General features: G+C 35.7%; 1 long non-coding RNA gene across 1 annotated transcript; it reads left to right on the forward strand.

The window, feature by feature from the left end:
• The first annotated feature begins 1,904 nt into the window (after positions 1–1,904).
• Positions 1,905–3,533, forward strand: LOC128549607 (uncharacterized). Its single transcript, XR_008367818.1, has 2 exons — positions 1,905–2,080; positions 2,317–3,533. It is a non-coding gene; the product is annotated as an uncharacterized LOC128549607 (long non-coding RNA).
• The last annotated feature ends 3,510 nt before the right edge of the window (positions 3,534–7,043 follow it).

A 7,043-nucleotide genomic window follows, 5' to 3' on the forward strand; every position in this document is an offset into this window, starting at 1 on the left:
TGGTAACCGTTTGGTCTTTACTAAAGGAGCCATTTTTGGAACCATATTGTCTTACTTAAAGGAATCAGTGTTGGAACAATTTGTCCTAATAAATAGATCAATGTTGCAGCTATTTGGTCTAAACTAAAGGAACCATTCTGGCACCCATTTGGTCTTTAATGAAGAAATCAGTATGGTAATCATTTGGTCTTTCATAGAAGAACATGTTCGGGAACAATTTGGTCTTATCTAAAGGAACCATTGCGACAATAATGTGGTAGTGAGGGCCTCCATGACCAAATGGTTAAGGTAGCTTACTCCGAATCCCTTGCCACTGACCAATGTGGTTGTTCGGAACCTTACTGTGTTCAAGTACCTTAGCACAAATATATACCTCAACTGGACAGTGTGTGGCATACAAGACCTACGCCCCTATCTAAAAGGTCAAGATTACTCTTATAGACCATTACCTTATTTTTTATTCTTTGCCAGTCTAAAACGGTAAACACGTTTGTATTTTATGTATACATATATGGATATTCAAATGACGTGGTATAAACTTTCGCCATAAAGAGTGGATGTAACATTTAATCATGTAATAATGCAGTAAGTATTTACGATTTTTTTTTCAGTTCGTATGTTCTATTACATATCCTAACATCACATGGTGGGGTCACGCGTGCTCTAATGACACGTTTCCAGTTTTAATCTAAATTTGGCCTTGCATTCTGACAGCCAAGATGTACAGCAAATATAGGAATCATGGTTTGCGAATGAAAAAGACAATATGTGAAGGCAGTCTGCTCATAAATGACACTTTTTTTTTTGCATAAATAGCATAAATACACAGAAACGCTTTTGAAACACACAGTTTTGAAGTTCTCCTAAAATTCTAATTACGTGAAATTTCTAATGTTTAATTTTGAAATATTTCATACATGAAAATATATTGGATTTATGAAAATCTCATTTTCTACCTGCGCTGAACTAGACTAGAATTCAAAGGTTATATGCATAAATTTAGGAGATACTTCGATCTTGAAACTGTTTGAGAAGTATCAACAATTACAAAAAAATGTTATTGTGACCTTTAAAATCCGGTGATTTGCCCCTTAGATCAATTGAAAACCATTATCTTAATGAACTTTGTGTAATTTTGTGGCTTTCTTTTTTACCATGTGTCTTCTGACGAATACGCACGCGTGATTTTGAGTTTTTTCTTTATGAAATTTTACGCTAGTTAGAATGACTTATGGATGCGATTATTGTGTGTTGCTGTTGGTGGTAGAATTTTATAGTTTTGTGCTTGCAATGTTGTTCTTTGTCCTTGTTTATGGTTTAATTTTTGTATACCGTAGTTGCGGTAATTTTTGTACGTTCCTCATGATGTATCATGTGTACTGTGAATGTGACTGTATGATTGTCTTGTTTTCTTTGTTCCTCTTGCACCACGATGGTGTGATTTCCTTGGTTGCGATGATTTTTACAGTCAAGAAGCGCTCAAATTTTCCTGTCGGTATTTCATACCTATCGTAAATAAAATAAATCATATATTATAATACTTTCGTATCAAATGTTGGAGGGTTTCCAGAGTAAATCGACTTCCCAGGCATGGTATAGTAAGTTCGTATGTTAGTTCCCTTCTCTCGATGACCACATGTTTTCCGAAGCCACACGAAGCGAAGGAGTACATTTCTCAGAACAAGAAGTATTAGGCCTATCACTCGCAAAGAAAAACAAAAAACAAAAACAACAAAAAAAAGCCTACTATTTTTCTTTTGAAAGTTATTTGTGATTCAAGTGTGTTTTCCCCAATATGAAGCAGTATATTTATAGAACATATTGCGTTTGTACCGACACTTGTAAGGACAGCCCCCGCAATTAGTAATGCTCAAGTGGGAAGCGTCAAGTGTTCCCCCATTTTTGCCCCGTCTAAATATAAACCTTCAAATGGTATATAACTGTATACAGAAAGGAACTTCTTCACAAAGGAACCAGAACTCGGCGAAAACAGTTGCAAGAGATACTTTAGACGTAAAGAAGAATTAAAGAAACAAAAAAACGTATCGAATTTTCTGTTATAAGAACTACTTTTTTACAGGTAAATACTTTTTTTTATAAATATGGGACAACATTGGCATCTACAAAATAGTTATATACATCTTTATGTTTTATTCTATAAAATTTCCAGTTGTATACTTGCCAGGAGTGATTATGAATTTGACGAATATTTTAAAGTTAATATCCTAAATTTAAACTCAGTAGAGCCTGATAGCATTGAGATAAGTTTCTAAATAAAAGACTATGAAAATATAGTGCTGTATATTTTGATTTCAGATAATAAGAAGAACAAGGTTCGATAGAATGGCTTCCACAAAAGTTGTCTTTTTATTGGTCTGTTTAGTTCTGTTAGCTGTCCTGGAAACTGGACAATGCCAGAGGCGGAAGAGATTATGTAGAATGAACAGAGCTAAAGGCACATGTGGAGAAATTATGCAAAGAGCTGGCGGCGCTGGTGTTCCGGCAGTTGGAAGGTGTGCCCAGAAAGATGGCACGTGCGAAACTCTGCAGATAAGGGGGAGAACAAGGTGTATTTGTGCAATCATATTTGATGTTTAGATGTATAGGTCAAGCTAAGAATAAATATTTGCAGCATAGATGATGAAAACAATATATCCTTTAATACTACGGCTCAAGCTTTAAAGTGAAGGAACAGATCCTCTGACGTATGCAAGCCTAATTTTCATGTTAAAGCCGTAGCAGAAAATGTTCAATTAGCATAAAAACTTCTTTTTTCCACTGGAACCGCAAATGCAATAACGGGATTAACAAGGCAGTTCACGTGTTGTTAATACATGATTTTTTTTTTATTTGAAATGCTGACCAACACATTCTTTTTATACCAGCAACTTGGGATTGAACGAGATACATTCTGAAAAAAAGACATATTAGGCCTACAGACACAGTCTGTTCAACCTTTCAACGGAATATACCATTTTCTTTTATGTAAAGGTATGCGAGTTACATATTACTTTAACATACACACATATCATGTGCTATTTCATGCGATCCTTTATTTATTATAACTGTACAGTTGTTATGCGGATATAGGTATGAACCTCTTTATTGTGCAAGCATTATATTGTCATATCCTAAACGTCCCGTCCGGACACAGGCCCATTAGATCGTTTACATGATTAAATGTTTGTTTTGTATTTCATATGCTCAATATCGTTAAATGCCTTTATGTGTATATATTTCAGTCTGTTATTTGTCATTATTTTTACTTACCAATGGGATTTTCCCACATGAGTTTGTTCTTATTTCAGCGTTATTATTGTCATTTGATATGATCATGTATAGCTTACATGAAACACATACCAGCTCCTGTTGTTAGTGACTAATGCATTTCATGTTTCAAGTGTTTATAAGTGTACTGATAAGTGTAATATATTTGTTAAATTTACATTGATACATTTATGTATGATATTTTGCTTTAAATTAACCAGTGTTTAAACTTCAGAATAAAAGATATAGTTGTTTTTGAAAAAAAATCTTGACTTACTTTTTTTTCTTATATATTTTATTGAATAGTGATGACCCGGAGCTTATGCGAACACTTTCGAGTCCGCTTCCTGGAAAAAAAAACATTTCGACGGCTGAGCGCGAAATTGTTGAATATTGTTCTTTATTTTTATACATTTACAGTAATTTTGCGCTCAGCCCACGATTTACGATGTCATATGAGAAGGTATCGTCACAGCCACGAATTCCGGGTTGAGCAGCAGACACCTTATCCGCTAAGCCCACAGCTCCCCTCATTTTGTCATAATACTCCTTCATGTTTCAAAATGCAATTCTGTTGATGAAATGCACACTTTAGCAAAATCAAGAGCCACAAATGCAATCTTTAGTATTATCAAATTATTTATTTATGTTCACCTGGTCATGATAAAAATGTTTTGTTTTTTTAATGTATACATGCATGTAATATTTTTACCATTAATTTTCAAAATTACTCTATTTAAACTTGTCCAAAAGGACCTTAATTGTGTGTATTATGTAAGCTTATTTATAGTCGCCACCGGTAACATATATAATGCAAGATACAGAAGACGCTCCAATTCCAGAAGCTTCCCTGGGCCTTTACAATCTCCGAGCAGAGTTGTCGTTCGTGATCCTCACTTTAAGAATGAAATATCACCGGAAGTGCAAGAGATCGGGGCCTTAAGTGTGCCATGTGTAAAAGCACCCATACATGGGACTCTTATCCCAATGTTAATCATTTTCAGTTGGAGGAGCGTGGGGCTCGAACTCACGACCCCTGGTTTCGTAGTTAGACAGTGTTACCACTGGACCACTGCTTCCGCTCTGACCTTAACTGAGGCCCAAGCTTTAAAATAGATATCGAGGTTAAGAGCGAAGCAAGACTGAGTGCTTATACGAAAGAAACAGGACCACTTAGCTCAGCAGAAGGGCGCGGATATATGGAACGTTGAACTGTATGTCCGATCTCTTAGGGAGATTTATGTCCTCCATTACGATTTGATAGATAATATTGTGTCTGAAGTTATTCGTCATCCATTTCTGACTCGTGTGTAGAAGTTGGCAGAACAGGTTTTTACTCTATTACTGGTACGTCCGAGAATTCCCGTCATTATACACTGTCTGAAATACAGTTGAAAACCAAAACGGCTCTAAAACAAACAAACATTTCCTCCTTATTACGTTTTGTACACAAGACAAATAATTTAGTGCAAATCTATGTGCATATTTTCCATGCAATAAATGTCAGGTTTTTTGCCGATTTAGCACAATCTGTGCAACAAACAAGATACATCCGTGTTTCACCAGGATATGCAACAAAACTCCATCGAATGTATAGTACAAGTACTAGTATGGTGGCTGATTTAGGCCATTCCTTTCTGGCGTATTGGCGCGTTTAAAGAGCGCTAACACGCCAACACGACAAACTAGCGCGCCAATATAACAGACCCGTACATTTGTCGTATAAGTGCTAATTATCGTCCCGTCAGCTTTAAACGCGCAAACAGAACGACTATTAGCGCGCAAGTACGACTAATATATGGTAATTGTTGTTTTGTCGCGCTATTTGTTGCTCAGACGTGTTGGCGTGTTAGCGCCCTTCAAATGCACCAACCGAGAGCGGTCGCAGTTGCCCAGTGGTAACACTGTCTGACTACGAAACTAGGGATCGTGAGTTCGAGTCCCCGCTCCTCCAACTGAAGATTACTAACATTTGGATAAGAGTCCCGTGTATGTGTGCTTTACATCTGGCACGCTAAAGAACCAGGGAAGCTTCTGAAGTTGGAGTGTCTTCTGTACTCCTACTAACATTACTAACAGTCTTCTGGAGGAGTCGCCCATATGGGTTACCGGTGGCGACTATGAATAAGCTTATAAACAAACAAACAAGGACAAATTAGTCCGCCGATACAAGAAATACAGTGTTTGTCGTATTGGCGCGCTTGTTTTGTCGTTTTGGCGTTTTGACGCGTTTGAAAGTAACGAAATCAGCCACCATATATAAACGCTAAACAGTATTTAAATACCATGAACGGCTTGGAGACGTTCTTGAACCACTAACTGATGCCATAGTGTAATTTTGAAACTTCTGTGTGTCGTTTTTGTAATTTTATTTATAGGGCGCTATTCATCTTTGTACCAAAACGTCGTTAGAGTTACAAGCCGACTTTCGAAGACCAGTTTGATCAGTACAAACTGATTTGATTAAAACAGCAACGACAACAATAAAAAGCGGTGTCATCGCTCTCCCACTATTTCATGTGTAAAGTTCTCCACTATTTCATGTGTAAAGTTCTCCACTATTTCATGTGTAAAGTTCTCACTAGGATAATGGTTAGCTGTGTGGGTGTGTGAGTGTAAGGAACGGTAACTCTGCAAAAGATGGTGTAGAATAAGACTTTTTTCAATTATCTGTACGTAGCAACGCTATAAGTGATCAGTTTCTAACACTTATATAATATAAATAATAAAAAAAAAAAACAATGGTCGATATTTCACGCAAGAATGTTAAAGATGCACGCTATTTCTGTCAAGAGTGTCGTCAGACGAAAATAATCCTACATTGCTGGTAAATATTGAGATTGAATTTGTAATTTCGTTTTTAAAGGTTTCTTACGCGTGTATGTGAGAGATCAAATTTAAATAATGATGACGTTAAGAGATAATAATGTGAAGCTTTTAAAGAGATGAAATTTGTTATTTAACGTTTTTCAAAAAAGGAGACAATTCAAGCGTTAACTAATATTCTCGCGGGTGTTTGAACTTAAATTCACTGAATAAAAGTCATTTAAAGACGCTTAACTGAATTCTGTCGCCATGTCCTGCCTAATAGGCCGTAAAACAGAAAATCTGTCCAACTTACTAAAACACTCATAACAACATAAAACTGTTTATAGATAAAATTGTTAAATCATTTTATATATTCTCGTGTTGGATAATTTTAATGTGCGATTTTTGTAACATTTATTCCGATTAATATACGGTCATTTTAACAATAAGTCATTGACCCAAAGCGTATGATGAAAAGTACTTATTATTTATATTTTGGATTTTAGCAGTTTTACCTAGAGTACACTTTAAAGATGCCGAACTTTCAGGAGTTAAATATGTTAGTCGTGACTTTCATATTTAGTTTGACAATCGCGCCTTCTTGGTCTGGTAAGAGTATTTTTAAAAATCTTATTTACGACAAATACTGTTGATATTGATATATCTTAGCGGAAACATGACTATCAAATTTGATTTTTCGAAATTTCAAAATAAGCAAATCAGTAAAATGCAGTATTTACTTCACAAAATGTCTATTTCATCACAGCGTGCGTGCGTGCGTACGTACGTACGTGCGTGCTTGTGTTTTATTTCAGCTGCTGTTGTATAATTTGGAAAATAGTACATAAAATAACACGATCTGTGTATATTGATGCAGATTTCCCTTTTAGAAAATTACTAAAGTACTGAAACAACCTTGTAAATCGTTATATTTTACCGTAACAAAACAAATATATTTTACCGGAGCA

This window comes from Mercenaria mercenaria, chromosome 16, assembly GCF_021730395.1.
Source record: "Mercenaria mercenaria strain notata chromosome 16, MADL_Memer_1, whole genome shotgun sequence".
Taxonomy (NCBI): domain Eukaryota; kingdom Metazoa; phylum Mollusca; class Bivalvia; order Venerida; family Veneridae; genus Mercenaria; species Mercenaria mercenaria.